The following is a 12038-nucleotide window of genomic DNA, read 5'->3' as shown; positions in this document are numbered from 1 at the left end:
AAGCTATTAAAGACATGGCAATATTAGAAATCGAACCATAGTGGCTTGTTGTTACGGCACTCTGACATTATTGGTTCTCGTAAACAATTACATAATGTTCTGTGAAGTCATTTAAGAAGGACTCGATGTGCAAAGCCAGTTAACTGCAATCATCATCTGTGTTTAAAGGGAAAGAAATACCTTAGGTTAGAAGTGGAATTTTAGATTATTTATAGGTTAACTAGGTGTATATAGGAAATACTGAATACTTCAGTTTCTAGTATATCACATTATTATCTCTATATTCTGGATTATTATAATTTATAATGCATGTAATCTAAAAAATAATGTAATTTATTTTGAGTATGTAATTATTTATAAAGGTTAAAATATTTCTTCTTCTTATTTAAATGGAAACGTTACACTTTAAAGTAATGAGATAAAGATTATTACAGGGATATTCCAGACCAATATTCTATGATGGCTCTAGGTGTCCCCTGCACACCACTGCTTTCTGGTTTCCTTGACGTGTCTGCCATACAGGGATTGCCTACTTAAATGCCCAATCAGGCAGTTGGCCAGTGACTAGTTGACCAAACACTTCTTGCTGGATTCGCATTTTATACCACCTGACTCACTTTTAGACATTTTTTCCAGAGCCATGCCAATGTAAAAATAATTGCTATAATTAATATTAGGCAGGCAGCAGGGCATAGTGCATGCAGCAAAAGGCTACATGTCGGCCTCAGCCATCCTCTCCTGGCAGCCAGCAGCTCCCCTGTTCCATGTCCTTAAAGAATCTGTAGCTTCCCTGCCTGACAATCTGTTCACCAGTGATGCCTCCTGGAGGGGACCTCTGTTTAATTGTTACATCTCTGGATTGCTACTCGATGTGTAGAGATGAGCGGACCGTCGAACTTTTGGTCCGACAGCATCGGCGCTCTCTCGTCATGCCTGTGATCCCGGCCGCATAGTTGCGCTCCCGGGAATATGCGGCCAGGAAATTCCAGGGAATCAATGTTGCGGCCGGGATCACAGGCATGACGAGAGAGCGCCGATGCTGTCGGACCAAACGTCCGACGGTCCGCTCATCTCTAATAATGTGTTTGGTCTGACTTGTGACTTGACCCTTTCATCATCTACTGTATTGGGAATTTCATAATTCTGTGTGCTGAGATCTCAGCCTGCTATGCTTCGGCATCTTATCTGTTGCTCTTGTAGCCAACTCTAGGGGTAGCAGTTGCAAAGTCCAAATCCATAAATAGAGGTTAAAGGGCAAATACCTGAAAATCCCTTAGATGTCACACCTCAGTTAAGCCCATAACCAAATGTATTGCAACTGAAGGTATCCCTTTAACTACAGTAGGTCTTGTAAGATAACATACGACAATCCTTTAATAGTCCCACCATGGGGAAACTATTACTAAGGCTATAAGATAAGATATGACAAAGGCTATAAGATAACACAATGATTCCCACAATAACATCAATAATTGGCTTCCCTCGCTAGTCAACAAGGATCAACTGGGGTTTGTACCTTGAACACAGAAGGGGACAACACCCAATGGGCCATCAACTCAACTGATATAGTCTCCCGCTCTCATGATATACACCTTCCTATTCAGCTTAGATGCCAAAAAGGCATATGACTGTCTTGGGTGGCCATTCATGTTTGCAAGGCTTAGAACTTTTGGGCTCTCTGGCCCTTTCCTGTCTTCAATCGAACCCTTATATTCTGCTCCCACAGCCTCAGGCAGATTGCCTCATGCTACTTCCTCCCCCTCTGAATTTTTAATGGCATGTGTCAAGGCTGTCCACTATATCTTCTCCTATTTGTGTTCTGCATTGAGCTCTTGGCGGCCTCAGTACTCCTGAACCCAGATATAAAAGGTGTTCTAGTGATGGATAAAGTCACACTTTTAGCAGATGACTTCCTCCTCACCCTCACTAGCCTTCATACATCCTTACCAAATTTGCACAATCTACTTGACCACTATGGATGGGTAAGCCTTCCTGCTGATACAAAAAAAATGGAAATTGAAAAGTTATGGTTGACTACCATAGACCCAATAGCCTAATTTGGTCAGGGGCATACCTTACTCCCATGTGAGATCTCCTGGTACCTATAGCAATTAATGCAGACATTTGGAAACTTTGCACTAGTGGGTTTTCACTCACCTCTGAATCCTCCCCTCTCATATCTTTTCTATTCCACAAATGGCTAGCAGGTTGACTTCCCATGGGTCTGCTCCCTGGTTTCATACAGGTCGGATTGTGTATCCAAATCCCCCCACACACACACACACACACATACACAGTGCGTCCCACCTCAGTCAGTATCTGCAGAGATGGCACAATCATCAACAAGCAGGAAATAGTGGTGAGGACCCGAAACTGGGAGCATTGACGTGGTGGTTGTGGGGGCTTGGAGCAGGCGAGTACAGGTTCTTTATAATTTCTTTTTACCCTAGCCACATATAGATTTATTCTATTTCTGGATAATCACCTCAAATGCAATGAAACAATAATTTAAAAAATTGCACATATGTCATATGTATATGTCAGGACTGGGAGATATGAACAGGACAAGACAGTGGGCCCAAGGTCTGCACCCACCCCACTGTCCCTACTTACTTGATTCAATCGGCCCTAGGTGGCCGTGGACAACCACAAAGACTTTCCCTGTACTGTGATTTCTGGAACACAAAATGAGACAGACAGACAAACACAATAAGGAATAACAAACAGGCCAAGTCAGAACCAAATGGGCAGCACAGTACAAAGTCAGTAGGCAATCGGATAGTCAAAGGTCAGGCGGGAGGTCAGATAACAAGGCAAACAGTCAGCGGGAATTAGGAAGGATTACGAAGGAATAGACACAGGGTAGCTGGGACCAGGGTATTAACCTAATAGCCAGCGACCACTGGCTCTTTAAATACAGAACCAGGAGCAAGGACCAGAACGTGATTGGTCTGGACTCCTGAGTCCTGATCCAAAACACATGTAAGGCTGCAAGCTGGGTGGCAGAGACTTCTGCCACTCAGCCTGAGCCACACTCTGCTCAGCTAAGCACTACTTTGCTCAGCTGAGCGACCGCACCCCGAGGCGCCCCTAGTAACCAGGGACGCTGTCAGGTCTCCGTAACGTCATACGGCCCCGGCTAGGGGGATGGCGCGGCGACATGGGAGCTGAGAGTGGCGCTGGACCAGGGTCAGGTAGGTTCCTGACAGTATATGTATAATTTAATATAGCTGGAAGCACACCAAATTATTTTTCTGCACTCCTAGTATGAGTTTTACAATGTTTCTTTCTCCTTAAGTAATGTCTTATACAGTATTTCTAAGCTGTATCTGTAATGTGGCTTTTTTCTATCACACAATGTATTTTTAGTACTCTGTTATCATGATTATACTGAAATGTTATGATCTCCTTTATTATTGTCCTTTAAGTTAAGTTTTTAACCTATGTTTGTAAGGATTACAGCTGGGTGACAGGTACTTCCAGCACTTAATGTAGAGTAGAGTAGTTAAACGTGGCTGGTCCACAGTTCACGTACATCTACCTACAGTACCATAAGCCTGTTAAATTGGATTGAGTTTAATTTCCAATACTGATATGTTATACATTTATGCCAAATAAATGTTGTTGTTTTTTATTAAAGGGGTAGTGCGGCGTTTCAAAATTATTCACTAAATAACACACATTACAAAGTTATACAACTTTGTAATGTATGTTATGTCAGTAAATGGCCCCCTTCCCCATGGTTCCCCCCTACCCATGACACCCTCGAAAGTGTAGTGCTCTATATTCACCTGATCTGTGTCAACCCCCGTCCGCCATCTTGGGACAATGATATCATCTTTGGGAGGCCAGCCAGACCGCTCCAGCTGTCCCTCGTGCCAGCCCCCCTCTGCCGCGTCATCAGATGCTCAGCCACAATTGGCTAAGCACAGTTATGCTCAGCCAATGAGGGGCAGCTGGAGCGGTTCGGATGGCCTCCCGAAGATGACATCATTGTCCCAAGATGGCGGACGGGGGTTGACATAAATCAGTATAGTGCATCACACTTCCAGGTCTAGCGTGGGGGGGGGACACGGTGAAGCGGGCCATTCACTAACATAACATGCATTACAAAGTTTTATAACTTTGTAATGTTTATTTAGTGAATTATTTTGAAACGCCGCACTACCCCTTTAAGTATTGGGACTTTATTTTCCTGATGATTTATACAAACATACAAAAAATGCATAGTTTCAGTAAAAAGGACACCTGAGTCACTAGCAATGGATTAGATTTATGAATTGATTGAACAGTAATGAAACCATCAATTTAGCAGACACCACATTAATTAATGGGGCTCATACCCTGTCGATGAATGTGGCACCTGCCAGTTGTCAGTGTTTGTGGGACTGTTACCTTCACAGTTGCAGTATGTGTATATATATATATATATATATATATATATATATATATATATATATATATAGCAAAAGAGAAGAAGCAGCACTGCTTTAATGTGGTAATGGTGGTGCCAGCGGATCTTGATCCAGACCAAAGATCGTAGTGAGTATATATGCAGAGAATCCACAGCACTCCAGTGTAATGAAAAAGCTCAATAAGCTGTGTTTATTCAGTCAATTCATAGTGCAACACTCCAAACGCAACGTTTCAGTGACTCTCTGTCACCATTTTCAAGCGTGAATACATGGTACAAAACTCAGGTATATATATACAAAGCACAACATAGGATTGGTGAAATTGTGATTACTAATTGAAAACATTCATCAGGTAGGTCACATGGGTTGCTCCCTGCTGGAGTTTAACCCTTTGTGAGTAGTGCAGCAGTGCATAAAGTGATATTGTGACATATTCTATAAAAAACCTGAAATATAGAAACAAGTTTCACTGATCACAGTAATTCATAAAAGTTCATTTTTGCATATAGTGTCCATTCACCTCTGGAAGGGTTAATTCACCACTTTGATGTTGTCTGAGTTGTCCTCCAGCACTGTGATAGCACAAGTAGATGAGCTGTAGTAAGGTTGCTGGATGTCCGGCTAGGAGATCACATTACAGGAAATTTGCATAGTTACACAGGCAAGGCTCCTGGGTTTTCATGTCAGCATTGGACATCAAAAGACCCTGTTCACATGCTCCGGATCGCAGGCTTTCATCCCTGTGAGAGGAGAACGTCTTCAGATCCTTTGCACATAGCCTCCGCCCTCCTCTGGCCTCTCCAGGCCAAATAGTAAGAAAACGCATTGTGTGAATACCTCCCAAAGTATGCCAACATCCAGATGAAGTATAGGGAATGAAGCAGAAGAACGGACATCTCAGGGTCGTGCTTCGTGGTGAATACCCTGTCCAGTGGATCATGGATCTGTAAAGACAGTAAATCAAGGTTAGTATATGTGTGTACCATGTGATATACTTTGCCCCTACTTTAAGTGGGACGGCTAGGCAAGTGGAGGAGAGTCTTTCACCTTAACATATCATTATGCACTTTGTATTCGACATTTAACCCCATAGGACCCAGGGCTTCTAATTTATAGATCCATTCCAACTCCAACTTTTTTAACTGCATTTGTCTATTCCCACCATATTTCAATGGTGGGATCCTGTCCACTATCATTACTTTGAGATCTCTCTCAGTGTGACTCATGTCAGCACAGTGCTTGGATACCGGCAGGTCCATGCGTTGTTTCCGCACTGTGTATCGGTGCTGTGTGAACCTGGTTAGTAAAAACAGACATTGCTACAAATAAAGGTGGTGGACAAACATTCATAAGCACACCTAAACAAGGTTGCTATCCATGTGTGGGATGCATTACCTGTAAACAAATGGTTAAAGGCACACACTTTACACATCCATATACCTTAAAAAAGTACAAAATCAAACACTACTTGACATGCAGCAGTGACTACATAATATATGTATTGTGGTGCCCCTGACAGAAAGTATACGTGGGGGAAACAATCAATGATTTAAGAACCAGGTTCACACAGCACCGATACACAGTGCGGAAACAACGCATGGACCTGCCGGTATCCAAGCACTGTGCTGACATGAGTCACACTGAGAGAGATCTCAAAGTAATGATAGTGGACAGGATCCCACCATTGAAATATGGTGGGAATAGACAAATGCAGTTAAAAAAGTTGGAGTTGGAATGGATCTATAAATTAGAAGCCCTGGGTCCTATGGGGTTAAATGTCGAATACAAAGTGCATAATGATATGTTAAGGTGAAAGACTCTCCTCCACTTGCCTAGCCGTCCCACTTAAAGTAGGGGCAAAGTATATCACATGGTACACACATATACTAACCTTGATTTACTGTCTTTACAGATCCATGATCCACTGGACAGGGTATTCACCACGAAGCACGACCCTGAGATGTCCGTTCTTCTGCTTCATTCCCTATACTTCATCTGGATGTTGGCATACTTTGGGAGGTATTCACACAATGCGTTTTCTTACTATTTGGCCTGGAGAGGCCAGAGGAGGGCGGAGGCTATGTGCAAAGGATCTGAAGACGTTCTCCTCTCACAGGGATGAAAGCCTGCGATCCGGAGCATGTGAACAGGGTCTTTTGATGTCCAATGCTGACATGAAAACCCAGGAGCCTTGCCTGTGTAACTATGCAAATTTCCTGTAATGTGATCTCCTAGCCGGACATCCAGCAACCTTACTACAGCCCATCTACTTGTGCTATCACAGTGCTGGAGGACAACTCAGACAACATCAAAGTGGTGAATTAACCCTTCCAGAGGTGAATGGACACTATATGCAAAAATGAACTTTTATGAATTACTGTGATCAGTGAAACTTGTTTCTATATTTCAGGTTTTTTATAGAATATGTCACAATATCACTTTATGCACTGCTGCACTACTCACAAAGGGTTAAACTCCAGCAGGGAGCAACCCATGTGACCTACCTGATGAATGTTTTCAATTAGTAATCACAATTTCACCAATCCTATGTTGTGCTTTGTATATATGTACCTGAGTTTTGTACCATGTATTCACGCTTGAAAATGGTGACAGAGAGTCACTGAAACGTTGCGTTTGGAGTGTTGCACTATGAATTGACTGAACAAACACAGCTTATTGAGCTTTTTCATTACACTGGAGTGCTGTGGATTCTCTGCATATATATATATATATAATTTTTTTTTTTTTTTTTCCTACAACCTTTCTTGTTACCTACATTTTCTTTGTCCACAGTTTAGTAAACTGCAGGGTATTTTTAGTTATTGAATGTTATGTTGTTTTTACTATACTAATTGACAAGTTACTCGGAAAAAAATCATTGCTTTCATTTAAAGGATAAATTAGTTGGCAAATACCCTGTAGAAATTTCCAGACCTAGCTAGGTGTACTTTTTAAATCATGAGCAAGCTAATTTTAAAATATATATTTGAAGTTATTTTTCATCTCCTGAAATGGCTTCAGGTGTTCATTTTAAGGATCTATTACAATAAATTCTCCCTGTGCAGAATTTAAATAACATGCTGAGAAATTTAAACGTTTATCCTGTTAGGACTTGCATCAAATATTTTTTTCTTTTTTTATTTCTTGGTTAGTCTGATTTTTTTTTTTTCATATTTCCTGTAGCAAATGTATAAATCTTGTTGAAGAAAAAATGATACCATCAGCAGCAGTGGTTCATTTTAATGATGGGTATTTTCTAATCTCCCAGATATTTCTGAGTAGGCATTGATGTGCTCAATGTGAAAACTAATAAGCAGTCATGTGCATAGCATTTTTTAATATGTATAATAGTTTAACCTTAATGAATGGACCAATATTTGTTATAGATGTTAAATAATATAAAAGATGAACTTAATTTTACTGTGTAATTTGCCAATTTAACAATTACCATTACTTTTGTAAGGTTCTGATCACAAATTGCTTTTCGGTGACCATGTTTTCTAAATATGAAAGAAATTAATCTTTGTGATAAAATTGCTCTGGTTGGCAATATTCCACCAATGATGGATATGAAGAAAGTAGGTACTCATACACTCTTAAGTGGCTCCATCACCTCTCCAACCCCCACCCCAAACTACAGTAATAAATATGTACTGTAGCTTAAAAGACTCTAATGGTCCTTTTATACAGAGCGATAATTCTCCCAATCGAGCAATTAACAATTTAGGCTGGGTTCACACTACGTATATTTCAGTCAGTATTGTGGTCTTCATATTGCAACCAAAACCAGGAGTGGATTGAAAACACAGAAAGGATGTGTTCACATAATGTTGAAATTGAGTGGATGGCCGCAATTTAATGGGAAATATTTGCTGTTATTTTAAAACAACGGCTGTTATATTGAAATAATGGCCGTTATTTACTGTTATATGGCGGCCATCCACTCAATTTCAACATTGTGTGAACAGATCCTTTCTGTGATTTTAATCCACTCCTGGTTTTGGTTGCAATATGAGGACCACAATACTGACTGAAATATACGTAGTGTGAACCCAGCCTTAAAAGTAACAATGTGTTTTTTATAATGATCAGTGTTTAGATGAAACGATAAATTGTTTGAAAAAAACGTTATTGCGATTGTTTTAAGATCGCTTAAGCCTATCTCACACATAGGGTGAAAGACTGTTTACACAAAGTGATCTGCAAATTTTCAGTGAATGACCAGCGATTATTTGAAAGATCACAATGAACAATTTATTGTTCAAGCTGATTATCGCTCAAATGCGATGCGTTATCGTGAAAATTTTAACAATAATTGTTCCGTGTAGAAGGTCCATAAGGGTACAAACACATGTACCAGATTAGCAGCGGATTTCTTGCTGCAAATTTGCAGCAAAATCCACTGCGGATCCCTTGCCTGTTAGTTTCTATGAGAAGACATCCCACTGTTAGTATGTAAGTTACAGCCCCCTTTAACTCCCCGACAGCCGGAGCAAACTGTACCTGCTCCACGATCCGGCTTGCTTTGGGGGCTCCCAGCATGTGGACGTCCTGCTCGGCCAGTCAGTGCGCTGCGGCGGGGCAGCGCACTGATTGGCTGACCGGGACGTCCAGCCGGGAACCGCCAAAGCAAGCTGGAGAGACTACTTTCAATCCACACAGAACAGAAGCATATTTACGTCCTATGTTTTTGTAAAATCAGTAATTTGGCCTTCTTCTAATGGGTTTATCTGACACGACTAGTAATACAAAAGTGTATTATAATGCAGTCTATGGCATTTCTGGGAGCTTCATTCCACAGCTCATATCAGAGGAGGACCACCTACCTGCAGGATTTTTTCAGAGGATCTTGCCGCAGTCTCAAAATGAGAAGTATCTTTTAAATATACAAAATGTAGGTTGTAAGACCTCATGGGTTGGGTCTTTCTTGCTTTTGTACTAGTCTGTCATACTAGTCTGTAATTCATTTAAGGGGTTGTCCTTTCAACAATTTTTATCTCCTATCTAAAGGCTCTGGGATAAGTGTATGAGTGCTGGTGGTTTGACTGCTGAGACCCTTCTAGATTTTAACAATAGAGGCCCCCATCAGAATGGTTTGGCACAATAACTGTCTATGGGACTGCCAGAGATAGCTGAACATTCTACTTAGCAATCCCATGGACAAACAATACAATACAATGCTCAAATAGTGAGGCTTTATAGTGAGACCAATATCTCTTAAAAATACAGTTGCCTAAATACTGTATCCTTATTACAAATTGCTACCACCACCATACATACAGAACAACATTACTAGTACAAGTACAAAAATAATCATAGCCATACAACATTGAAAACGCAAAAATAACTTTTTCTATCTTTTTTTTGTCTAAATTACATTGTGTTAAAAACAATCAAGCTAATTACTGAGCCAAATGTGTAATAATGAGCTTTTTTATAGCGCCAACATATTTAGCAGCTCTTATGCAATAACAATGGACATCTGGCAGGGGGTAAATACAAGCACGGTATATGTATAGCTTCATGACCTTTATTTAGCATTTAAAAACATTGTAGGCCTACAGCAAATTTTAAATTCTGCCAAGCCAAACAGATGCATTTAATTGAACAGCAAAGCATTTTGCCAGGTAATATGCAATTCACAGTACAAAACAATAAAACAATAAATCTAACATAATCCTTACAGTTCCCAAAGTCTTTCTCAAGAATGCTGTTTGGCCCTAAAATATTTTAATGAAATATACAATATCAAAACCCAATTATTTTATAGAATCTTTAACTAGCAATGCCCATCAAACCAAAAACCAACCATAATGTCTACCATAGGCTTAGACATCTGTTTTACCTTTTCTGGGAAGAAAGTAAAGACCCACATGTAAAGAAAATCCTAAAAGGTTGTAAATATATCAATAGTGGTTTAATTGAATCCGAATTTATTAAACTGATACTACAAAAAATACAGTTTTATAACGTCAAAATGTTTCCGCAAGACCACCCAAGTTCTATGAGCGTTCAACAAAAGAAACTTTCAGATGAAGAAAGCTCAATGATTCGTCTAAAAAGACTCATTAGACTACAATTAAATTAACTGTGGTTAGTTATTGTGATAACAACATGAAAATAATTAATTAAGACTTTTAATTTAAAGGCTTAATTTAAGAAAAATTAAACTTTAAGCCTAGGTTCACACTGAGCGGTATTATAGGCATAGCTATAGGACAGGGATGGAAAGCCTTCAGTCCTTCAGCTGTTGCAAAACTACAATTCCCATCATGAATGGACAGCTAAAGCTCCAGTATTGGCTGTCCAGGCTTGATGGGAATTATAGTTTTGCAATAGCTGGAGGGCTAAAGATACCCTATCCTTGCTATAGGGGTTGCGGAGGTAGCAGTAATTCCTGGCTCTATTAAATGATGGGGGAATTACACACATCAGATACTATTCCGCCATTTCATCTTCCTCCGCTTATGTATTCAGTTGCTTTCAGCAGTTTTAGTTTTTTTTCCCCAGTATAATAGTCCATGTCAAGTTTTTTTTGCGTTTTGCTGGAGACGATCCATTTGGGTTATTCCGATTGATATTGAATGTCTTATGCTGCCAGCAGGCTACGTGTTTGTTTGTTTCTTTGTTTGTCTGTCTGTCTGTGTCTGTCTCTTGTTCAGTCTGTTTGTTTGTTAACATTTTTGCACCTGCAAGTTCTGCTGATTGAGTTTTCTCAGCTTGTAGTCACTTATTTACTCACTCATTTAGTGTTGCCCCAACTTATTCACCCATAAGCCACTGACATTTAATGGTGATATGGCCTTATAGAAGCGTGTATGAGTTTCCGGTGTAATGACTAGTTGGTCTCACTATTTTTCCCTATTATAAGTCTTGAGGATATCTGAGTACTGGGAACCATTGTTAGGACCCAGCAAAGGCCTCTGTTTAATGGGGTTGTCCAGCTAAAATCTTTTTCTTTCAAATCAACTGGTGTTATAAAGTTATACAGATTTGGGCTATGTTCACACTACGTATGAGACCGGCCGTTCCGTGACCCCGGCCGGGTCACGGAACGGCCGGTCTCTGGTCGGATCATCTTTCCGGCCGCAGAGCTCTGATGCGGGCGCATCAGTGTGCGCCCGCATCAGAGCTTCCCATAGCCCACAGTGAAGCGAGCGGCCGGAGCCACTCGCTTCACTGTGTGAACTGATAGGGCTTTCTGCGGCCGAAATTCACTGAATTCCGGCTGCAGAAAACCGACCTGTCAGTTTTTTCCCGCGCCGCACAGATCCCGGCCGGAGCATATACGATGTGTGTACACTCCAGCCGGGATCCAATTGCACACAAGGCTATGTTCAACTCCGCAAAACTACGGCCGTAGTTCTGCTGCGAGAACTACGGCCATAGTTTTACGTAGTGTGAACATAGCCTTGAAATGTACTTCTAATAAAAAAAAAATCTCAAGTCTTCCCATACCTAAAAGCTGCTGTATGTCCTGCAGGAAATGTTGTTTTATTTTCAGTCAGAGACAGTGCTCTCTGCTGACATCTCGAGCTGAGACAGGAACTGTCCAGAGCAGGAAAGGTTTTCTATGGGAATTCCCATAGCAAGCCTTTCCTGCTCTGGACAGTTCCTGTCTCG

The sequence above is a fragment of the Dendropsophus ebraccatus genome, chromosome 2 (genome assembly GCF_027789765.1).
Source record: "Dendropsophus ebraccatus isolate aDenEbr1 chromosome 2, aDenEbr1.pat, whole genome shotgun sequence".
In the NCBI taxonomy this organism is placed as follows: Eukaryota; Metazoa; Chordata; class Amphibia; order Anura; family Hylidae; genus Dendropsophus; species Dendropsophus ebraccatus.
This window is presented reverse-complemented; position numbering follows the sequence as displayed.